The sequence below is a fragment of the Dromiciops gliroides genome, chromosome 1 (assembly GCF_019393635.1).
Source record: "Dromiciops gliroides isolate mDroGli1 chromosome 1, mDroGli1.pri, whole genome shotgun sequence".
Lineage (NCBI taxonomy): Eukaryota > Metazoa > Chordata > Mammalia > Microbiotheria > Microbiotheriidae > Dromiciops > Dromiciops gliroides.
This window is the reverse complement of record NC_057861.1, coordinates 553,355,751-553,381,486: the sequence shown is the minus strand read 5'-3', so window position 1 is coordinate 553,381,486 and position 25,736 is coordinate 553,355,751. Positions and strand designations below refer to the sequence as shown.

Genomic DNA, 25,736 nt, shown 5'->3' with positions numbered 1-25,736 from the left:
TGTCTTGGATCATTGTATTGCTGAGAATAGTTAAGTCATTAATATTGCTGTCACTGTGCACAGCGTTCTCCTGGTTCTGCTCACTTCACTATACATCAGTTCATATAAGACTTTCTAGGCCTTTATGAAATTGTCCTGTTTGTCATTTCTTATAGCACAATAATAATCCATACCAATCATATACCACAGCTTAGTTAGCCATTCCTGAATTAATGGGCATTCCTTTGATTTCCAGTTCTTAGCCACCACAAAAAGAGCTGCTATAAATATTTTTGTACAAATAGGTCTTTTTCTCTTTTTTGGGATGTCTTTGAGAGATAAACCTAGCAGTGGTATTACTGGATCAAAGGGTATGCACAGTTTGATAGCCCTTTGGGCAGAGTTCCAAATTGTTAGAGCATCTTTAAATAAAAAAATGTTTAGCATATAATTCTTTAACTTTCTCATTAACCTATAGCTTATCTTTATCGGATCAGATTTTACCTTTATCAGATCTGAATTTTAGCTTGGTGTCAAAAGCCCTTTCCTGCTGTTTTTCTCCTTATTCTTCTGATCAACTCATCAAAACTTTTTAGGTTACTTATTTCAAGGTGTCTATATGACTTTCCTGCTTCAGTCAGAGATGGCATGATTGAAAAAACACAGATTTAGAGTCAGAAAGATTTGAATTCAAGTAGCCCTGGAGTCAGGAGGACCTGAGTTCAAATTTGACCTCAGACACTTACTAGCTGTGTAACCCTGGGCAAGTCACTCAACCCTGTTTGTCTCAATTCCTCATATGTAAAATGAGCTGGAGAAGGAAATTGCAAAACATTCCAGTATCTTTGCTAAGAAAACCTCAAATGAGGTCACAAAGAGGCGGGCATGACTAATTGATTAAACAACAAACAACATTGTCTCTGGTACTTAATTTGCTTTGTGAACTTAGTCAAGCCCCTTTAACTTTTTTGGGGGGGCAATGAGGGTTAAGTGACTTGTCCAAGGTCACACAGCTAGTAAGTAAGTGTAAAGTGTCTGAGGCTGGATTCAAACTCAGGTCCTCTTGAATCCAAGGCCGCTACTTTATCCACTGCACCACCTAGCTTCCCCCTAGCCCTGTTAACTTTGAACCTCAATTTCTTCACCTGTAAAATGGGGATAATAACTCCTGCATGATTTATGTCACCAGGCTCATTGTGCGGATCTAGTTAAATGTATGGGAAACCACTTTTTAAACTGTAAATCATAAAAAACAGTTTTGAAGGATATTTTATTTTAGATTGTTTGACATAAAGGGAATACCTCAATTTACCCTTCTGGCACTCAGAGCATTTTATGCATCAGGTATAATACTGGGTGCTGAGACTACAAAGGTGAAAAATGAAACAGTTCCTGCTTTGAGGAATCTTACAGTCTGAGAGGTCAATACAAGTTATGTACAAAGTAAACGATAGGGGTGGTAACAATTGGGATGATAAGGATAGACATCCTGTAGAAGGAGGCATCAGAACTGAGCCTTGGCTGAAGCTAGGGATTCCAAGAGGTAGGAGTGAGGGGGAAGAGCATTACATACCTGGAGAGCAGACTATGTAAAGGAATGTCATACACTGGAAACAGCAGATTTGGCTCAACAGTATGTGGGGGGCAGCAGAGAGATGATGGGGGAAAGGGGAACCTAAAAAGCATTTATTAAGCACCTACTATGTGCCAGGGACTATGCTAAGTACTTTACAAACGTTATCTTATTTGATCCTCACAGTAACCCTGGGAGGTAGGTGTTATTATTATCCTGTTTCATAGGGGAGGAAATTGAGGCAGACAGTAGTTAAGTGACTTACCCAGGGTTAAACAGTTGATAAGTGACAAAGACCACATTTGAACTAGGGGCTTTCTGACCCCAGGCACATTGCTTTATCTACTGGGCCATCTACTGACAAAGAAAAATGTGTTTTAAAACTTAAAAAGGTAAGCTAGAGTCAGACTGAGGTCTTCAAATGTCAAGCTGAGGCATTTGAGCAGGGGTTCTTAACCTGGAGTCTACAAGCTCTTTATTTTAATATCCATTTTGATACCTGTATTCAATATTACTAACTTGCTTTGTAATTCTATGTATTTTATTTTATACATTTAAAATCTCTATTCTATATAAGTGTGTTATCATTATATGAAAGGAATGATGGAAGATGCAAAACCGAATAAGACATAGACCCTTTCCCTCACTAAACTTACAGTCTCATAAATTACACGTTAGAGTTGCACCCTCATTGGAAAAAAAGCTATGGTCATTCAGAGGAAAGTGACATCAGTGAAAACTTTATGCAGTAGCTACCATTTGAATAGGGCCTCGAAAGATGGCCTAGGGTTCCCACAGACAGACATGGGGGAAAAGACCTTTTACCTTGAACAAAAGTGGACAGAAACAAAATATAAGATATCTCAGCAAGAGTGAGTTAGTCCAGTTTGGTAGAGAAAAAGAGTCACATATTTCCCACCATTCCCTCCTATGACAATCTGGACTGCTTGCTTTTCTCTTTCTACAGATTTGTGTCTCACACCTCCCACGAGCTGTCTCCCATGCCTGGAATGCTTTCTCTCTTTGCCTCCATGTTTTGGAAGCTCTAAATTCATTAAATGCTCAACTTACATGGTACCTCCTATAAAAGACCCTTCCTGATTGTTGGTTCTCCCTAAATATTCTGTATATTTATATATTTATAATATATATAATAAAATATTATATATACATATCTGTGAAGTTCTTTGCTCTCAATAAAATATGAGCTCCTCAAAAGCAGATATCTTCCCCATTTTTGTTCTATTCCCATTATCTAGTCTAGTGCCCGTTACAGAGCTGTAGGCTCTTACTAAATGTTGGTTAACTTGAATTAAATTATGTTGGGGAATAATAGAGGATAAAGCAGAAAAGTAAGTTGAGGCCAAATTTTGGAGACACTTAAATTCAAGACTAGTGAGTTTGGTCTTCATCCAATAGGCAATGAGAACCACTAATGATACTTGAGCAATGAAATGATTTTATTACAGCCACACATTAAAATTAATCTGGTGGCATTAGTAGAGAAGGAAAAGACGGGAGGCCTTGAGACTCATTAAGAGGCTATTATAAAAGTCTAAGCATGAGGTAATCAGGGACTGAACTTGGGTCATGGGAATGGATAGAAAGGGACACAGATGCAAGAGATATTGGGAAGTAAGAAACAATAGGACTTGGCAACATTCATGTTTGGGGGCAAAGGAGAAAGAGGCACCAAAGATAACGCCAGGATTAGAAGACTAGGTTTCTCAGAGAATAGGGTGCCATTTTCAGGTATAAAGTAAGGATATAATTTTTTCCTTATCTCATGGGCCCAGAGGCATGTAGAAAGTAGAGAAGCTGACTGATAATACATTCCGATTTTGAAAAACAAGAATTCTCTTTCTCACTTTACACAGTAAGGATGAGAAAGCCTGGCTCTGGGCTTAATAAATAAATGGACAATGAATGACTGCTCACAACCATGCATGTCTAAAGTAACTTTCCATGCATTGAGTTAAAATTCCTCCCTATTATGAACTTGAATTTCTATCTGTTACCTTTCATGCACTTTCCTATTCAATCTTGTAATTTACTTATCTGTGTAATATTTCCTAAGTTTCCTATTAGATTGTAAACCTTCTGAAGACAAGGACTGTGTATTGCTCATTTTCGCAACTCCATTACCTGTCATAGTACTTTGCTTTTAGTAAGTCTTTAGAAAGTAATTGTTGAATTGAATCAAATATGTTTTACACACACACACACACACACACACACACACACACACACACAATATATATATATATATGTATGTGTATGTGTATATGTATGTGTATGTGTATGTGTATATGTATATGTATATGTATATGTATATGTATATGTATATGCATGTATATAGTTCCTTACAGGTCCAGGGAAACCATTACTGGGATCTCAACCTTACAAATGGCTTTGGGGTCAGGAGAAGCACAGTTTGATATTCCTGTTTTAGAGAATGGGAAACTGAGCTATGACTAGGTTAAAGAACTTACACAAAATCACACAGTTCGATAGAGATCTCATTTTAACAAAAGTTCTTTCCTTTAGATCACATTGCCTTTTCAACAGTAATTTTTCTATATTACTGTGATAAAAACAAATGGTATTGTTGTTATCATTCTATAGTGTACTGCTAGGGTAGAAATAATTCATCCTCCGTGTGTGTGTATGTGTGTGTCTGCATTCATGTATTCACGTGTGCGGCTGGGGTCTACTGAAGAGTGAGGAGAAAGCTTAGTCCTGTATTCTTCAAGAGAGATACAAAAAAACATGATATCTTCTTTTCTGTGACATAGTAGTTTCTACAGAGATACCTCTCACTTCCTCCAATTTCCACCTCAGGCAAAATATTCTTTGATCTTTGAATTGCACTTCTTTCCTGGGGTTCTGTTACATCTTTAAGTAACTCAGTCAGTCAGTAAACATTTATTAAGCACCTACTATGTGCCAGGTACTGTGCTAAGTGCTTAACGTTAAGCTTGTGTGTGTGTGTGTGTGTGTGTGTGTGTTGGGGGAGGGGGCAATGAGGGTTAAGTGACTTGCTCAGGGTTGCACAGTTAGTAACTGTCAAGTGTTTTAGGCTGGATTTGAACTCAGGTCCTCCTGAATCCATAGTCAGTGCTTTAGCCACTGTGTCACCTAGCTGCCCCTTAACTTTAAGTTAATATCAGTTCTTGACTTCCCAGTATCCTATGTTGAATTGATGTTGCAGCTTTTCTGCATGCTTCACAAAGGAGAGAAGATAGTAATAATGATGATCATCATAATAAAAAGAAATCATATTATATGACTGTATATATGGATAAATATATATACACACATAACACCTTCTAAAAAATAGATGTGATATTTCATTATTATAGGGAATTAGCAGTGAAGATACCCCCATTACCAATGCAGATTAGCACCTACAATGCAAGTCAGAGCTTCAATCCTGCTTCATCAACTGCCTATTAGACAGGTTGAACTAGAAATCCTATAGGCATCTGAAATCCAGCATGTCCAAAACAGAGCTTTGTGGAGAGAGAGAGAGAAGAGAAGAGAGGCAGAGGGAGGGAGGAAAGAAGGAGGGAGAGAGAGAGAGAGAGAGAGAGAGAGAGAGAGAGAGAGAGAGAGAGAGAGAGAGAGAGAGAGAGAATTGGACTAGGTGACCTTTAAGGCTCCTTCTATCTCTGAATATATTGTCCTATAGTTTTCTCATCTGTAAAATAGAGGACAAGGATACCTCTGGCTATCCAAGACTTTCTGACCTCGAGACTGGCTCTATATTTACTATGCCATGTAACCTCTCATATAAATAATATCTTTGTTTTGCAGTATATTTTCCTTGTGACAACCATGGGCAATAGGTAGTGAATTTTTTTTACAGATGAAGAAAGTGAATTTTCTGGCCCAAAGTCACACAAAGGTGGAACTATCTTTCCTGAGACCAAGTTTAGCATTCTTTATGCTAAGTAATGCTGGGTCCCAACACCATCATTTACCTTTGTCTTTGCCCTGAGTTAATACATTTTGGCATTGGCCTTAATCACACTTAACTATGTCTTCTTACCAAAGCAACACCTTCACTGACACATTGCTGTTGAAGAAAAAGGTGTTGGGTATCTGGGACTCTATGGGAAAATTGCTCCATCTGAAGAGCCAGTGGTGGTCTGATAGAGCATTTTGGGGGAGGACTATTAAAATAGACCTGATTTCATTCTGCCCCCAAAACGAAAAACAAAATTGCCAATATAAAAAATGAAAAAAGAAGAAATTAAACAGATAAAGAATTAATAAAAGAAATTGTTAAACTATTTTGCCCAATTACATACTCTCAAAACCAATTAACTTAGAAACAGATGAATACTTACAAAATATGAAATGTCAGGATTAACAGAATAAGAAACAGAGGATTTTAATAACCTGATTACAGAACAAGAAATTGAATGAACCATAAGTGAACTCACAAAGGGAAGAAAATGTTATATGTTATTTGGAAAAATGTAGAGAGAAGGTATCCTACCAAATTCTTTTTATGAAACCAATATGATTCTAATACCTAAGCTGGGGAGGGTCAAATCAGGAAAAAATACAAATATTCCTAATAAGTATTGATGCAAAATATTAAATGTTTGGAAAAGCCTACAACAACATGTTCAAAAGATTATCCATTATGATCAGTTTAAATTTGTTCCAAGAGGGACAGCTAGGTGGAGCAGTAGATAAAGCCCCAGCCTTGGATGCAGGAGGACCTGAGTTCAAATCTGGCCTCAGACACTTGATACTTACTAGCTGTGTGACCCTGGGCAAGTCACTTAACCCTCATTGCCACATAAAAATAAATAAATTAATTAAAAATTAAAAAAAATTTTTAAATTAAATTTGTTCCAAGAATACAGTAATAAGTCAACATTAGGAATGTATATTATATACCATTTGAATAATAATAATAACAATAAACATACATAATTATATCAAGAGATTCAGAAAAATTTGAGACAAAATGTATACATTTAATGTGTATAATCATTAGAAAGTATAGGAATAAGTGGACATTTCTTCAAAATGGCAAATAACCATTAGCAAAAACCAAACCCCATTGTTCTCTGTAATATAGAAACAGTAGAACAAATAACAAAAAGGAATCTGACCATAAAAAACTTTTATGGTGACAAGGAAAGGCAAGAGAAACTAAAAAGACAGTGATTTGAAACATCTAAAAGCAAAGCCTCAAAAAAAAATGCAGATTGGACTCAAGCCCAACAAAAATTCCTAGAAGAGCTAAAGAAAGATTTTTTGAAAGAGCAAAAAATACAGCTAGATGGTGCAGTGGATAAAGCACTGGCCCTGGATTCAGGAGGACCTGAGTTCAAATCTAGCCTCAGACACTTGACACTTACTAGCTGTGTGACCCTGGGCAAGTCACTTAACCCCAATTGCCCTGCAAAAAAAAAAAAGAGCAAAAAACACTTTAAAGATAAAAAGAACAGTAAGGGGCAGCTAGGTGGCATGGTGGACAAAGTACCAGCTTTGGATTCAGGAGAACTTGAGTTCAAATCTGGTCTCAGACACTTGACACTTATTAGCTGTGTGACCCTGGGCAAGTCACTTAATCCTCATTGACCCCCCCTCTCCCCCCAAAAAAGCAGTAAAGGAAAATTTGGGAAAAGAAATAAGAGCTATGCAAAAAAAATGAAGATAATTAATAGCTTGGTTTTAAAAAAGGCATAAAAATACTGAAGAAAATAACTCCTTAAAAACCAGAATTGGAGAAATGGTGAAAGAGGTACAAAAAACATCACTGAAGAAAAGAACTCCTTAAAAATTAGAACTGGGTAAGTGGAAGCTGTTTTTGTTGTTGTTTGTCCTTCTTTCTCAAAGAGGACCATGATGTCGGGGTGATATCATGACTTGTAGTGAATTGAATTTAAGAGGGCTGTGCAAAGTCACCAACCTCATTCTCTCCTCCAGAGCCATCTGAGTCTGGTGGTAAGATATATATGTCAAGATGACTGGAGATGGCCCCAGATGTTTAAGGCAGTTGAGGTGAAGTGACTTGCCCAGGGTCACACAGCTAGTAAGTGTCTCAGGTCCTCTCAACTTCAGAACCAGTGTTCTATCCACCGTGCCACCTAGTTGCCCCAAGTGGAAGCCAAGACATCAAGAAATTATATCCCCAAAGACACAAAAATTGTCTGAGTCTTTTTAAAAAATAATAAACATTTTAATTTAAAGTTTTGAGTTCCAAATTCTATCCCTCCTTCCCTTCCTCCCATCACCCATCCCTAAGGCAGTAAGCAGTCATGTGCAATTATGTAAAACATTATCATATTAGTCATTTTGTATAAGAAAATTAAATAAAAGAAAAAATGAAAGTGAAAAATAGCATGTTTCAGTCTGTGTTCAATCAACATCAGTTTTGTCTTTGGAGGTGGCTAGTATGCTTCATCATTAGTTCTTTGGGATTGTCCTGGATCATTGTATTGCTGAGAATAGCTAAGTCATTCACAGTTCTTCATCAAACAATATTGCTGTCACTGTGCACAACATTCTCCTGGCTCTGCTCACTTCACTATACATCAGTTCATACAAGTCTTTCCAAGCCTTTCTGACGTCATCCTCCTTGTCATTTCTTATAGCACAGCAATATTCCATCATAATCATATACTACAGCTTGTGTAGCCATTCCCCAGTTGATGGACATTCCTTTGATTTCCAAATCTTAGCTACCACAAAAAGGGCTGCTAGAAATGTTTTTGTACTAATAAGTCTTTTTCTTTTTGGGGGGACATCTTTGGGATATAAACCTAGCTGTGGTATTGCTGGATCAAACTATGCACTTTGGGCATAGTTCCAGAATTGCTCTCCAGAATGGTTGGATCAGTTCACAACTCCCCTGACAGTGAATTAGTGTCCCAGTTTTCCCACTTACCCATCAACATCCAGTATTTTCTGGTTTTATTATATTTGCCACTCTAATAGGTATAAGGTGATACCTCAGAGCTGTTTTAATTTGCATATCTCTGATCAGTGATTTAGAGCATTTTTTTCATATGGCAATAGATGGCTTTGATTTCTTTGCATGAAAACTGCTTGTTCATATCCTTTGACCATTTGTCAATTGGGGAATGACTTCTATTTTTATAATTTTGACTAAGTTCTCTATATATTTGAGAAATGAGGCCTTTATCAGGCCTCAAAAATTGGTTCCCAGTTTTCTGCTTTTCTTATAATCTTGGTTATGTTAGTTTTGTTTGTGCAAAAGCTTTTTAATTTTATATAATAAAAATTATCTATTTTACATTTTGTATAGCTCTCTCTTATCATCTTTGGTCCTAAATTCTTCCTCTGTCCATAAATATGACAGTTAAGATATTCCATGCTCTCTTAATTTGCTTATGGTATCACCCTTTCTGTGCAAATCATGTACCTATTTTGACCTTACTGTATATATCTTTTGACCCAACAATGCAATTAGTCAAGTACCTCAAGGATATCAACAGAAAAAAAAAGATATATATGAAGAAGAATATTTATAGTAGCACTTTTTGTTGTAGTAAATAATCAGAAAATAAATGCTCATCAATTTGGGAATTGATGGACAAATTGGGTTATAAAATGTAAGGATAAAGACTAGACCTATGATTTCATAGTTATGGGTAAATCCCTCTAAAATGTAGGTTAGCACCTTCTCTGTAACTTAAGTTTTAAATCAATACTTAGAGCATTAAGAAACTAAAATGACTTGTCTAGGGTTTCATAGCCAGTATGAATTAGAGGCTAGACTTAAACCCAGTTTTAGCTTCAAGGCTTAAATAACTGGCTTCAAGTATTGCTTGCTATTCACTATACCACATTGTTCCTCATATGAAAATAGTGGGATTTTATTACATCATAAGAAATTAGGAACATGATAAATTCAGAGAAATGTGGAAAGACTTGCAAGATTTGATGCAGTGTAGTGTTCTGACTACTGAGTCAGAACAATTTACACGATGATCATAGCAACGTGAGGGAAAACAGAAAGAACTCAGAACTCAGCAGAGCATTGACTCATCATGACTTCAAAGGACTGATGATGAAATATACCTTCTATTTCTTTGCTGAGAGCTGATGAAGTAGTGATTATATAACCAGGTATGCATTAAGACTCGCAGCCAGTGTTGAATTTTTTTTTGCCTGATTTTACATATTTGCTATAAAGGATTGTTTTACCTTAGGGAGAGAGAGTGTGATGGTGGAATACTGGATTATAATGGACACGGAAAAAAGAGAAACAATATGTATTTTCTTCACTGAAATTAATTGAACAATAAATAGTTATTGTACAAGTTTAGGTGGCTGTAATTTATTACATTTTAAATACAACATTAATTTTTTTTGGTTTTGTTTTTTTAATTAGTGAGTCAATTGGGGTTAAGTGACTTGCCCAAGGTCACACAGCTAGTAAGTGTCAAGTGTCTGAGGCCCGATTTGAACTCAGGTACTCCTGATTCCAGGGCTGGTGCTCTATCCACTGCGCCACCTAGCTGCCCACAACATTAATTTTTAAAGCTAAAAACACTGGATTGGGAGTCAGAAGACACATGGTCAGATTATAGCTCTATCATGTAGGTTTACAGGATTTGATACCTTTTTTTCTGTACAATAGTAATCATGGATCCCTTTTATATAGTGTATTATACATTTGGTCTCATTTGAGTCTCATAGGACCTTTGTGAAGTAGGTACTATTGTTATCCCTATTGTAAAGATTAGGACACAGAATGTCATAAGGGATTAAAACAATTTGCCAAAAGTCACAGAGTTAATAAATGAAGTGGTATTTGAACCCAAGTTTTCCTCTTGGTTCAGTGTATTCTCTGCTACCACACATGTAATCTTTTTTTTTGTTTTTTTGTTTTTTGGGGTTTTTTTGCAGGGCAGTGGGGGTTAAGTGAATCGCCCAGGGTCACACAGCTAGTAAGTGTCAAGTATCTGAGGCCGGATTTGAACTCAGGTACTCCTGAATTCAGGGCCGGTGCTTTATCCACTGAGCCACCTAGCCACCCCTTACCACACATGTACTCTTACATTCCTTAAAGGGCTGTCCTGAGTGGGTCTGGAAATGTGAGGAAATCAGGGCTTCTGAGGTTCCTGATGTATAAAGTTACTCTCTTTTTGTGGTTCTTTGGGGAACTGAGACCCTTCTGAAAAATAAACACTAGCAAATGGCTACAGCAGGGAAAACACATGAAGTAAGGTTCTAGTTACACTTAAACAGGATATTTTTTAAAGGTACGGAGCATTTTTTATAAATGTAAGTGTTATTTAAATTTGATAAATGTAACATCTTTTTTTTTTCTTTTTTTTTTTTTTTTTAGTGAGGCAATTGGGGTTAAGTGACTTGCTCAGGGTCATACAGCTAGTAGTGTTAAGTGTCTGAGGCCGGATTTGAACTCAGGTCCTCCTGACTCCAGGGCCGATGCTCTATCTACTGCACCATCTAGCTGCCCCGAATGTAATCTTTTAAAAACATGTTCTATCTTCATCTAAGGCACCTATGGCCATCACTAAATGAAAATGTGTTTGAATTTTCACCCTTACATTTGAGCCTCATATCTCTAACCCAGCAAGGACCTAGGCTTAGGTTCTACAACTACTGTACTCAAGAAACAGGATAATGAAGAGAGTACTGGATTTAGTGATCCTGACTGTTCTATGACCTTGGGCAAATGAATTGACTTCTCTGAGCTCTAGTTTCTTCATCTGCCAAATGGGTATAATATGTATATTTTATATCTCATAGGGTTTTGGGGAGGATTGAAAGAGATAACAGAGTACTTTGTAATCAACAAGGTACAATATAAATGTCAGTTCTTATTATTCATGAATGAGGTCTTATTTAAATGAATAAATATTTTATAATAAAAGTGCAATGGAGATAATGTGTTTACTACCTACATCATTGGGTTTTTGTGAGGACAAAGAGAAAGCTGTTATAAAGGACTTTGGAAATTGCAAAGCACTGTGTAAATGTAAGCTATTATTAATTCACAGAAAGGATCTTACTTATGTAAACAAATCCTTTATAATAAAAGTATAAACAGAATCCCATTTCCTTTATTTTCTAATTGTCCTTCCTTGCTGTGGCCATTTTCCATAGGGAAGTTTTATGTAGCAAGGGGAAGTCTTTATGCACACTTTGAGAAACTGACCACGTCAGCCCCTACTGGTTTTATAACAGTGGTTCACAGATTCTAATACATTCTACAGCTTTGCATTTGACTTAGTCATTGGGCATACCAATGAATTATGGGTCTATAAGGCTAACAAAATAGCCTCTGTGTTTGGTAAGTAGGAAATGTTTCTAGAGCTGATCTCTGACTGACTGCCTTGTTTTTGCAAGCAGTGCACTTCTAAGGCTTCATAATTGGGTATGGCTTGAGAGGTCTGTGGCACTTTCTGATTCCTGCTTCTGAAACATCTTTATCTCCTTATCAAGGTGCCTGTGTCTGAAGATCAAAAAGCCCTTAAGAAACAAAAGAAATCACTCATCACACAAGTGGGAAGCACCATGAAAATTGCTGCTTCAAGAAAGAAATAGCCAAGGTATGTGCAGCACGTGTCTGAAAAGTGTTATGAAACTCTAGCCTTTGAATGTCTTATTAAAATTGTACTTTTGAGGAAGGAAAGAGTCCAAACTGTAGTTGGAGATCCAAAGGGAACAGTATCTTGACAATGAGTACATGATTTATTTTCCTGAACCTTTCCTAAGGATCATTAACAACAGTAAACATTTATAGTGGTGATCCTCTACACAGAAGACACTCAATCAATGTTGAGTTGTGTTGCATTGAATCGAATTAACTTACCACTGTCCAGGGTGCCGTGATGGACACTGGGGATACAATAATGAAAATTGATTCCTTCCCTAGGAGGTGGGATAAGGCATACACACCAATAACTAAAATGTAATTTAGGACATGAAACACATAGGTAAGGTCCAAGTGAGGGATCTGAGAGGTTTAAAGAAGGAGGCATCACTTAACATTTTTTTAATAAAAAAATTAGATTTCCCTATTTTACACAGGCTGGAAGTGTAAGGCTCATTGGCACTCAACTCAAGTATACAAAATACAAACTCCAACAAAATGTTCATTTTACTTTGTAGTTTACAAATATACAAAATAGTAGTTTGCTCAAATTTATATTACATATTTATTAAGTAAAGAACTATAGAAAAACATTTGTTCTACTTAAGGCATAGTTGGGGATAAAACATTACACATTTATTGCACATTGAAACCACAGTGCATTATAGACTGTCTGCATAAATTTTTAAGAAATAAACCAGGTTTATTTACCTGACTTAGGTCATAAATGTAGATCGGAAGACAAAAATATATTTCCTTGTCAAATATGCAGCAGTTTGAGAACTTTGGCTTCCTTTTTTTGGGACCTTTAGAACCAACAGTCACTAAGCACCATCAATTAGGCTTTCAAAACATTTTCTGTACCTGAATTTCTTCCTCTTCTAACATAATAATGGCTTTTAGAAGGCAAAAAATACAAGATGATTGTTATACTTATATTTCATTGAAACACAATTCAAGGAAATGTAGGCTCCCCCTCCCCCATGCACAATCTATTAAACCGTGATATCTGTGACTTCCAGTCACCTCTTGGCATCTCATAATCCAGGCATATTCAAGTTGGATTCAGAAATAGAATGATAAGATCCAGTCGCACACCACCAGTCTGTCCTTTGATTTAAGTTCCTCATTTCTCCTGATTATCCACTTTCTTTTGACTCTTTGGAAAACTTGTTTTACCATGATTCCTTGTATATAGTGCTTTAGCTGGGTTCCTACTGTACACATCTGTATGACTTCAGGCAAGCTATGTCATCCCTCAGGGTCTCTATTTCTTCATCTGCAATATTAATTTCATTGACTAGATGATCTCTTAACTCCCATTCTACTGTCCTATTCCATTAACTCCTATTCCATTATCCTAAAATCTATGATTCTATGAATACTCACACTATTATGTAGCTCACAGAGAATTGTTTGAAGGATTAAATGAAATAATGTAGACAAAGCTCTTTGTAACCATCAATTGCTCTAAAAATGTAAAACTAAAACAAATGTTGGCAGCTCATTCACAAGAGTCAAAGGCAGCACATAAGCAGAACTGCAAATTGACTGACACCATCACATCCTTCCTCTATAATTTAGAAAAGCTGTTGCTATGACAGTTGGCATCTTCTGCATGTTTTCCACCCTGTTGGAGATATTCATCCAGCAAGTGGGTACTCATTTCTGGTTTTAAGTCAGCAGTCAGTATCACACCCCAGACTCCAATATGGCAGAAGCAAGCAGGTCTAGAACTTTGGCATACCCTTTTTAAAAAGTCTGTGATCTCACCCCAAGGTAGGAGCCCTTGTTTGGAAGGGGAATCTGAGGTGTTAAATGACTAAACATCTATGATTCTATAACTTTTATTCATCTGTCAGAGAAAGAGGCTAAAGAAAAACAAGTGCTCAGGATTTAAAATTCGGGGTTTAAATCCCAACCCTGTCACTCGTTGCCTTTGCAACTTTAGACAAATCACTTAATTTTTCTCGGCATCAGCTCCCTCATCTATAAATTGAATTGGCTGGTCTAAATGACCAGAGTTGGGAGATGAAATGGAAAGAGGGGAGGCTTGGAGTCAGAGGACTTAGGTACAAACTCTGCCCCTGTCCCTTGTTTACTGTGTGACCTCTGGTAAGTTACAGGCTCTGTGGAGTTCAGTTTCATCATCTAAAATGAGGAGCTTGGATGAGATAGCCTTGAGGGTCCCCTCCATTTTTAAATTTGTGAGTTTTGCCAGCTTTCATTCTAATTGAGGTAGTTGCTATAGTAGTCCCTCCCACAAGCTTCCAAGGACTAGTAATGAGAGAGCTCCCAAGAATGCTTGTGACTCTCTGGAGGCTAGTGCCTTGTCTGCCTGAAGTGCACATCTGGTCTCACTAGAGCAGTCTTTCCTCTCTGTTCCACTCAACTCTTGGTGCCCCCAAGCTTTGTGCAGCCCTGATAGATAATCCACTCACCCTGATGATTTGGAAGTCAAACTGGAAATCATTTGGGGTCCTTTTGTTGTTTTCATGACTCCTACTAAAGATAGTGATTATGAAAATGAGTGCTGGAAGAGCTGCTTTTGATGTTCTTATGGCCGGAAATGGAAAGTTGCCTCTGTCAGTCACTTATTCTAAGTAATAATTTATTTTCCACCACAAAAAAGGGTTGTCGAAGACTAAAAGAAACTTTGATCTGGTTCTAATAGGACATCCAGTAGTATGTTTATATTGCACAATAATCTCAGTTACATTCTACCAATCTGACCATAGAAAATCTTGAGGGTTTTCTTTCACCCTTAAAGCATAATGTTAGACCATTTATATTTGCCTCACATCAACCTAATTCAAAGAGAAGGAGGCAATTTTCACTCCTCACTTCTCTTTAGCTTAGCAATGGATTTATTTTAACATATACTTTGTCTTGATTACTTGATCTTCCTTCCACTTATTTCTCTCTTTCTATATAAAGAATATTGACCTGTTAAATATTTTATGGATTTCTCTGTCTTTCTCACCACCAAAGTCCTTGGCACTGTCAAATGGATCAATGTCAGAAACATGTATGGTTTTATCAATGGAAATTACACTAAAGAACTATTACTGTCTACTTTGCTATTATGCCCCAAGAACCACTGGGCCTTTCCAACTGCCGTGGAGCTGAAACCTATACAGTATTGCTGTCTCCTCTTAATAGAATGTGAGTTTGAGAACAGGGACTGCTTTTATTTGTATTCCTAGCATTTCTTTTCTTTTTTTTCCTTTTTTTGTGGGGCAATTGGGGGTTAAGTGACTTGCCCAGGGTCACACAGCTAGTAAGTGTCAAGCGTCTGAGGCCAGATTTAAATTCAGGTCCTCCTGAATCCAGGGCCAGTGCTTTATCCACCTAGCAATGTTTTGCACATAAGTGCTAATAAGTCCTGATTCATAAAATCCTAGAGCTGGAGGGACCCTAAGAAATAATCAGTCCTCTCATTTTTTTAGCTAAGGAAACTGAGGCCTGTCCCTCTTCTGACTTTGTTTCTCTCTCTTCACAATCCTGCCCCTGCAAATAAGATACTTAAACAATGCAATGCCTTCCATCCTTGAATGCCTTACCTTTTCATCTTTAAGGTTTCTTCTATAATCATCTCCAATTATAGGTCACCATCACCAGCTCAGAGTGATATTAGAGATAGTCAGGGGACCATTAACTGGTTTTACTACAAATTCATTCTATCTGAGCTCAACTAGGCCTTTAATGCTTCACAAGAACCATTTACTAATTTCAATTTGTTCCAAATCATACTCCCCAAAGTGGTTTCTATAAACTTTCTTTCCTTTCCATGAGCACCCCCCTCAACCTCAAGCCATCTCTCTTTACTGACTTGTTTCAACTGAGAAGATCAAAACCATCCATCAAAGCAGGACAGTCAGTGCAAAGACATACTGTTCATCATCTCTTGAAATCCTTCTTCTTCTTCAAGGCCCAGATCAGTTGCACTGCCATAAAGCCATCCCTGGTATCCCTCCTGAATTTTCTCCCTCCTCAAATTTTCTTAATGCCCATTCTCCTAATCTCTCCTTTGCCCCATTACATTTTATCTTAAATCATTTCTGTGTCCCTGATGACTTGAAAACTCCTTAAGGGCAATGTCTGTTGTTTTTCATCTTTGTGTTTCTTAAAGAGAAGCTTAGGTGGTATGGTGGATAGCATGCTGGACCTGGAGTCAGGAAGACTCATCTTCATCAATTCAAATCTGACCCCAGACACTTACTAGTCGTGTGACCCTGGGCAAGTCACTTAACACTGCCCAAGTTTCCTTCTCTGTAAAATGAACTGGAGAAGGAAATGGCAAACCATTATAGTATTTTTTCCAAGAAAACTCCAAATGGGATTAAAAAGAGCTGGACATGACTGGAAATGACTGAACAGCAAAAATCTCTTGCACTAATCATAATTCTTTTTACATAGTAGGAACTTAATAAATGTTTTTTGAATTGGTTTGAGTTGAATTTCAAATACTTCCATTATTCCCCAGTTGTTAACTGGGTCTAGAAAGTTATTGAAAGCATCTGTGGCATTGTACTTATTATTTACTAAACAAAAAGTTTTTGCTCTTCTGAGCATAGCCTTTTCTATTCCCAGAGAAGCAGTCTGATGGCTTTTTGGGTGACCTTGGTTAAAAAACTTACTTTTTTGGGTCTCTATTTAGTAAATGGGGTCAAGAAATATATTTGGGGGGCCTGAGAATCTTAGGGCATATTTTTTGAAGATCAGAATTATAATAAATAGTAGTTTCCATTTTTTGAAACATCTTTTAATTTGGTTTGGGCACCAGCACATGATAAGAATAGTTCATAGTTATATGGAACTTTACCAGATGCTTTTCTTACAACAGCCCTATACAAGGATTATATAGCATGTGTCAGAGGTGGGACTTAAACCAGGTCTTCCTGACTGCACACCTGGATCTCTATCTACTATGCCACTATGAATGTCACAGTAGATCTAGTAGTAGTAGAAAAAAAAATAAACTGGAAACAATCTTAGTGTTCACCAACTGGGGAATAGTCATGGCCTATGAATGAATGAATGAATGAATGAATGAATATAGTATTTGTTATGTGCTTTCTATGTCCGAAACACTGTGCTAATTGCAGGGGATACAAATCCCAATCTCTTTCAACAGATTGCCCACTCTATCATTCGCACTTTCACTTACTTTCTGTCTCTCCCTGTCTGTTGGCTCATTCTCTACTGCCTATAAACATGCCCATTTCTCCCCCATTCTCAAAAAACCCTCTCCTGATCCTTCTATCCCCAACAACAATCATCATATATCTCTTCTGTCCTTGAGGAGACCATCTACTTTCTCTCTTCTCTCTTCTTAATCCCTGACAGTCTGGCTTCTGGCCTCATGATTCTGCTAAAAGTATTCTTTCCAAAGTTACCAATGATCTCTTAATTACCAAATTCCATAACCTTTTCCCAATCCTTATTCTCTTCTCTTTGCTGCCTTTGACACTGTTGATCACTCTCCTGGATACTCTCTTCTCTCTAGGTTTTCAGGACACCAGTCTTTTCTGGTTCTTCTCCTACCTATCAGACTACTCCTTCTCTGTGTCCTTTGCTGGATCCTCTAACTATAGGTGTGGCACAGGTTCTGTCCTGGGCCCTCTTCCCTATCTCTCTTCTCACTTAGTGATTCTATCAGGTTTCCATGGATTTAATTACCATCTCTGTGCCTTCTGGTGGGTCTGTCTATCTTGTTTCCCCACTTAAGTCCATTTTTGTTCTGTTTTTGTTTTGTTTTGTTTTGGCAAGGCAGTCGGGGTTAAGTGACTTGCCCAGGGTTACACTGCTTGTAGGTGTCAAATGTCTGAGGCTAGATTTGAACTCAGATCTTCCTGACTCCAGGGCCAGTGCTCTATCCACATAGCTACCCTTTCAATCCATTTTTTATTTAGCTACTAAAGTGATTTTCCTGAAGCACAGGTCTGACCATGTCACCCCCCACCCCCACCCCACAGTAAACTCCAATGGCTTCCTATTACCTGCAGAATAAAACATAAAATGTTCTGCTGGGCATTCAAAGACCTTTCTAACCTAACCCCCTTCTGCCATTCTAGTCTTTTTTAGACATTACTTCCCACCACACACTCTTAAATCCAATGAGTGGCTTCTTGGTTGTTCCACTCCATCTCTTGGCTCCAGGCATTTTTTTTCTGGCTATCCCCCAGGCCTGGAAGACTATTGCTCCTCTGCTCTTACTATTGACCTTCCTGGCTTCTTTTAAGTCCCAACTAAAATCCTACCTTCTGTAGGAAGCCTTTCCCAACCCTTCTCCATTCTAGTGCCTTCCTTCTGTTAATTATTTCCTGTTTATCCTGTATATAGCTTGTTTGTACATGGTTGTTGTCTTCTGCATTAAATTGTAAGCTCTTTGAGGGCAAGGACTCTCTTTTGCCTCTTTAAAACATTTTTTTTATCCCAACACTTAGCACAGTGCCTGGCATATGTTGTTGTTCAGTTGTTTTTCAGTAGTGTCCAACTCTTTGTGACACCATTTGGGTTTTGTTTTTTTTAATTTTGCAAAGATACTGGAGTGGAAACTGAGGCAAATAGGGTTAAGTGACTTGCCCAGAGTCACACAGTTAATAAATGTTCGAGGTCAGATTTGAACTCAGGATGATGAGCCTTCCTGATTGCCTGGCACATAGTAGGTGCTTAATAAATGTTGATTGATTGACCATGATCCTTAAGGTGCACTGGCAAAGCTGATAATTCTTCTTTAGTGTCATTTCCATTGGTAAAATAATGTCAGTTGCTGATATTGAACCACTTGACAGGGCCAAGGATTTTGGTGGCAAGAATGTTCTTTTGTGGATCTTTAGTATTTATGCAACAGAAGCTGTAAGGCTCTCTCTACACATGGGTTACTTTTAGGTTCAAGGTTTTTTAGGTTTAAGGCTGTTTTCATCCAGGTCTGAGAGGAGATAGATAGTGGTCAAAGTGATGCTAATCATTTAACTTGCCTGGCACGTGCTGCCTCCTGTCTCTTCCTCAAGGAACCTCACTCTTTCATATAGACTGGCTGGCCTGCCTTATGTGTGGCCATTGGTTGCCAGCTATGGGATGGCTTCCCCTTTTTCCTCAAAGAGTTGCCTCCCTGGATGATGACCGTGAGAGCTGAGCTGGAAACAGGAGCTGGGAGGTGCTGTCATTCTCAGGGTTCTTGTGACCATCTGCTGTTGGTAGCAGTTGGTCAGCAGTTGCTGCTGGTGATGATGGGAAAGGTGGGCCCCCTCTCCACAATGATTTCTGCCCTTGTAACGGAACTAAATAAGGAAAGGTTTGTATGAGGTCATGCAAAATGAAGAAAGCCAAATGAGAAAAATGCACATGCTGACTACAACACAAAGTATGAAAAATAACTACAACAAACAATGAAAAAATATTCAGAAATAAATGAGATTGCAAGGAGTCAGAGAAGCAAATAAGAGGTTTTTCTTATGATTTTGTTAAAAGTTAATGTATAGGGGCAGCTAGGTGGCACAGTGGATAGAGCACTGGCCTTGGAGTCAGGAGTACCTGAGTTCAAACCTGGCCTCAGACACTTAACACTTACTAGCTGTGTGACCCTGGGCAAGTCACTTAACCCCAATTGCCTCACTAAAAAAAAAAAATATATATATATGTATATATATGTATATATACATATGTATATATATAGACACACACATACATATACATATACATATATATATATATACATATATATATGTGTGTGTGTGTGTGTATATATATATATATAATTGGTGATTGAGTCAGGAAGCATGGTCTACATGGTGGGCCCTAAGGAGTAAACCTTCCATTCTTTTAAGAGAGCCTTTTTTGTCAGGACACACTCAACATGAGTTCTCCTTTGGACGTGTAGCAAGGCTTTTCTGTCTCTTGGGATATATAATAAAGGTTATTGAAAAGATCTTGGGAGACCTGTGGGACTGTAGAACGAACTGTCCTTTCACCTCATTCTCCACTGATCCAGCAGATCACTGGCCAGTCATGGCATAGCTTATTCTTGTAGAGATGGTCATCTTTTCCTCTGAGAAGGGTGTATTTCAGTTGCCTCCTAATAGGCAACAAACACTCCGTTCAAAGACTCCAGGCTTCTTGAACTCACTCCTTTTCTTCTTTTTCCTCCTTCTCCTGGCCTCAGTCACTCAGGACCCCATCTAGACTCTTTGATTACTCACAGTGTTTGGATGAGGAGGGAATCACCAACTCTATTCATTCAGGTGGGATGGAGGACCACCTGGCCTACCATGCAGTCCTAAGGTCCTCCAGGCCTTACTATCTGCCCTGCCTTTATCCTCTCAAGATATCTGGCACTGTTATCTCACCTGCTAAGGAAATGCCAGGAACCTAGGCTTTGCCACCTGCCCTGAAGTAGAACTTTTTAAAAAATTTATTGTTGGGGCGGCTAGGTGGCGCAGTGGATAGAGCACGGGCCCTGGAGTCAGGAGGACCTGAGTTCAAATCCGGCCTCAGACACTTAACACTTACTAGCTGTGTGATCCTGGGCAAGTTACTTAACCCCAATTGCCTCACTAAAAAAAAAATTTAAAAAAAAATTATTGTCTCCCCCAATTAGAGAATGTGCTCCTTGAGAGCAGAGCCTGTCTAAATTTTTCTCTTTGTCTCTTCAGAGCTAAAAACACAATGCTTGACACAAAGTAAGCACTTCATAAATACTTTAAAAATCCATTTGTTCATTCATTCATACATTCATTCATTGCCAAGGCTGAAAATGTAAATCAATCATGATTGTTCTTTGGTGAATTAGGCTCAAGAAAAGAAATAGACATTCAGTCTCAGCAAACTCAGTCCCCTCATCTAATATAATTATATCTAATATAATATAATTTCATTGCCTTTTCCCTCAAGCATTCAATCTCTCTCTCCATTTATATACATACACGTGCATGTATATTATATGTGTACACATACATGCATGTGTACACATATACATACATTTATAAACACATATGTATGTATATGTGTGTGCATGTATGTGTGTATAAACTGTGGTTGTTTGGGGAGAGGAAGAAGGGGAAAATCTCTTATCTCTGTCTCTAAAAAGCCAATGAAGAGCTAGCATTGACTGTGTCCCAACAAAAAGGCTTCTTGAATGAGAGTATAAAATGTCTTCCATAGCACCTTATGGCACACAGAGGGGGTGGCTTTTTCTGGTTAAGCTGCCAGTCCTCTTTGTCATAGCACCCCACTTCCTGGAAACAAAGGAAGCAGTCAAGAGCCTCTGGTTGTGCGTGGTTTGTTTTTTTTTTAATTTAAAGCAAGGGGTCAGTGCACTTGTGTCACTCCCAGAGGTGTGCTTGAACCAGCTCTAACCTGCTTTCACAGCCAGATTATTATATTTTCTGTGTGAGTATTTACATCTCAGAAATGGCAGTTGCTATAAATTCGGGCTTGATTTATTTATTGTCTAGATCTAAGAAAGTATGAATAATGTGGTTTAAACTTAGAAGTGTGGGTGTGCATACATTTTTTTTTTCCTGGAGAGCAGTTAAACATTTACCAGAAAACCCTTGTATGGCTTTATAAGCATTGCTTGAGCTCAGTAGGAGTGCAGTAGAAGGCTCAGGAATCAAGTGATCGCTAAATTGGAGGCCTGGTGACTGTAGGCTAATAATGATAATAATAATAATGATAATAAAAAGATTAGCAAAGTGTTTTATATTCATTATTTTATTTGCGCTTTCCCAGCTCCATCCCCATGGAACTCAAAGGGCACATGTCCAGCTCCACAGAAAGTGCACCAATACAGACCCACTATCCACATATGCAAATAAGGAAACTGAGGCCCAAAGAGCAGACACTTTTTTTCCTTTATTAAAGTATTAGCAACAATCTCCATAGGGAGCTTAGAGCCCCAAACCCTAGTTCTGATCCTGCTAGTAACTCTGTGATTAGAGAGGCCTCGCTTCGACTTTCTGGCTCTCAGTTTCCTCATCTGTCAAATTGACCTCTAAAGTGCCTTTCAAGCTCTCCTGATTCCTGATTCTGATTCATTTTGTCATTAAACTGATGAGTGGGAGAGTCAGCTTCTGGTCTGGTTTTTGTTGTTGTTGGCATTTTGTTTTGTGGGTGTTTTTTTTTTTCCTGAGCTATATCTTGGTCTACCTTCTTTTCATTTATAACTGATTTCACTGGGCGGTGAACTTTAAGGAATTTGGTCTTTCTCAGATGGAAAGGAACTTGGCAAAGCATAAAGATGAAAGCTAAGTAGAAATTTCTCCCACAGTGGTTATCTTTAGTCCATGTTGAGGTCATTTCCCATTGGGGAAAAAAAAATCTACTTCATGCTTTCAGGCAGTCATCCAAATTCACAGTGGAAATTCTCCCTTCATCCCAGCACCCAGGAACATGCTTATTCTTAAGCATGAGGAATGATAATATTGCATTTTAGTTCAGCCCTTATGAATTGTGTTCCTGTGCAAGGAGGAACCAGATCATTGGATCGGTGATTTGGAATCGATAGGCCCTGCAAGGTCAGCTACGAGAGTATCCCCTTATTTTATAGATGAGGAAACTAAGTCTCAGAGACCTAAAATGACTTGTGCAAAGTCACACAAGTAGAAAGTGGCAGAGCTGGACTCCTCCAAATTCAGCGCCCCTTTCACTATACCAGGAGATAACAATGAAATAACCATAACAGCCTTTTAAAATAATTACAGTGCATTTGACACCTGCTGTCACGGAAGCAATGTATCTTAGCCACTTCTTAGATTACAGTATTGGCTAAAATACTTTGCATATGTTAACCTAGTTGATCTGCATAGCAGCCCTATTCATAGACATAGTGCAAATGTGATTATTCCCATTTAATAAATAAAATACCTGAGGCTCCAGGAGATTAAGTGATGAGAGTGAGCATGAATGAGTGACAGTGGACTCTTTCACTCAAAAATCTTCTGTAGCTCCCTATTGCTTCCTAAAATATATTTCAGACCCACCACAATCTGGCTCCAGCTCTCTTACTTTGCCATTTTTGCTACTATTCCCCATCATCTGCCACATGTTCCACTTTAATTGAGCTGTTCTCTATCCCTTGTTCTCACCCTTCCCTCTGTAATCTCTGTGGTTTGCTTAAGCTTCCCTTCAAGCTGGGAAAAGACCATCCTCATCTCCAATAACACAGTTCCATCTGCTTTAGCCCCTCTTTTCCTTTAGGGCCAACTTCAGGTGCCACTTCCTCCAGGTGCTTTCCAATGACTTCTGATTCAAACTCCTTAGATTTCTCATGGCCTTTTACCTGGACTCAGCTCTTGCACTTACCTCACTCTCCCAGGCATCATAGTCATGCTTACATTACATTACATGCTTACATTTCTTTCCAAAGACTTGCTTGAGAATAGGATATTTATCACATCTACCTTTGTATCCCCAGTCCTAACACAATGCCTTATGGGTAACAGGTGATTAGGAGTATATGGGGTGTTCAAGGAGGACTGGCACCTCCGGTGTAAGGGCTTGCTGAGCCCTTTCTTTTCAGGGCTGCTCATTCACCTTTGGTATCCACCTGATACCTGTGTCACCTGTGGCTCCAAGAAGATGTAGCATGTGCAGCAGCCACAGCTTGGTAAAACCATCTTGGCAGATGGGCTAAATCAGGTTGAGGGTAACCAAGGGGTCTCAAGTCCAGCTGTGGATTAGAAGGATGTCTATCCTAAGCATGTGAAGACTTCTCCCAGTGGAATGGGCAGTTGAGAACGATTTAGCCACAAAAGTGACTGAAGAAGGCACTGTGGAGTGCTTAGACACCAAAGATGCCAAGACCTGGGTCATCACTAGTCATCTTGCCTTTTATCTTGCCACTGAACTTTGAACAGAAAAGAGAATGAGGTTGATGACTGTGCAACTTAATCTCATTCAAATCCAATTCATGCAGAAGTCAAGACATCAGCCCATGATGCCATTGGTCCTCTTTGAAAACTAAAGATGAACAACAACAGTGAATTTAACAAATGTTCATTGAATTGCATTAAGAGACTATCCCTGGTGCTAGAAACCCTGGGATTTAAATCCAGACCTTCTGACTCCAAATTCAGCCCCCTTTCCACTCTACCACAGCAACCACGGGAGAGGGTCAGATTCATCCTGTAGAACTATTTGGTCAGTGCTGTATATGAAAACACAAGATTGATATCTAACAGCAGGGCCCTGGAACACCACCAGTTTTACCGGCAGTGAACGAATGCTTACCACAGAAAAAGGCTGATGTGTGTAGAGAACAGCTGTCAGCAGGACACATCAGCAACTGCCTTGGGGTGGCCAGAAGTGGGGCAAGTATGAGCTGGACAGACAGGAGGAAAGCTTTTGAAACACAGTTGAATACTGTGTAAAGCTATGCTGCAGAACTGTGGACAGCTGGGACATGACAGCTGAAGGCAGATCCAACTCACATGTTGCAATCAAGGATGATGATGGAGGGAAAACCATAGTGCTTTAAAGGTCAAGAGATTTTGGAGCTATATGAGAGCTTAGAGATCACCTCGCCCAACCCCTGAGGAACTGTCATCCTTCAAAGGTGAAGTGACTTGGCCCAATGTCATTTAAATAGTAAATGACAGAACATTAGGCCCCCATTCACAAATAACACACCTCTTTGCCAACAAAGTTAGATGTCGGTAATTCAGCTACTAGAGTATGGTTGGGTTTGGAGATGGGGAGGAAGGAAAAGATTGTTGTTTCAAGTGATTGAAAAGTTTGAGGGGTCAACTAGAGAGAACTGTATGAAAGTAGAATGGGCTAACTTTTGGGGTTGGGGAACAGTGGACTCCCCTTCCCTGGAGATCTTCAAGTAGAGTTGAATGACTATTGATCTGTCACTCTGAGCTTTCGGGATATGGTGACCACTTTTTGCAGGGGGAGGGGGGATTCCACTGAGAAGGACCTGCCTTTCTTTCCTTCTTTCTTTCCTTCTTTCCTTCCTTCCTTCCTTCCTTCCTTCCTTCCTTCCTTCCTTCCTTCCTTCCTTCCTTCCTTCCTTCCTTCCTTCCTTCCTTCCTTCCTTCCTTCCTTCCTTCCTTCCTTCCTTCCTTCCTTCCTTCCTTCCTTTCTTTCTTTCTTTCTTTCTTTCTTTCTTTCTTTCTTTCTTTCTTTCTTTCTTTCTTTCTTTCTTTCTTTCTTTCTTTCTTTCTTTCTTTCTTTCTTTCTTTCTTTCTTTCTTTCTTTCGCAATGGGGATTAAGTGACTTGCCCAGGTTCACACAGCTAGTAAGTGTCAAGTGTCTGAGGCTGGATCTGAACTCAGGTACTCCTGAATCCAGGGCCAGTGCTTTATCCACTGCACCACCTAGCTGCCCCCTTATTTATTTATTTTTAAAAACACTAAGCATTTTAATTTAAAGTTTTGTGTTCCAAATTTTAAACTTCCTTCCCTCTCTCCCCTTCCCCCTTCCTGAGGCAGTAAGCTATCAGATATAGGTTATACATGTTCAATTATGTAAAACATTACCATATTAGTCATTTTTCATAAGAAAACTTGAATAAAAGAAAAATTAAAGAGTGAAAATTGTATGCTTCAATCTGTATATAA

General features: G+C 38.6%; 1 long non-coding RNA gene across 2 annotated transcripts in view; it reads left to right on the top strand.

Annotated features, from left to right (window-relative positions):
* The window catches only part of LOC122735405, a 124,236-nt gene that overhangs the window by 67,041 nt on the left and 31,459 nt on the right, over positions 1-25,736 (top strand). For both annotated transcript variants that reach the window (XR_006354130.1, XR_006354129.1), the window contains exon 2: positions 12,017-12,123. This is a non-coding gene — a long non-coding RNA (uncharacterized LOC122735405). The remainder of the gene's footprint in view (positions 1-12,016; positions 12,124-25,736) is intronic.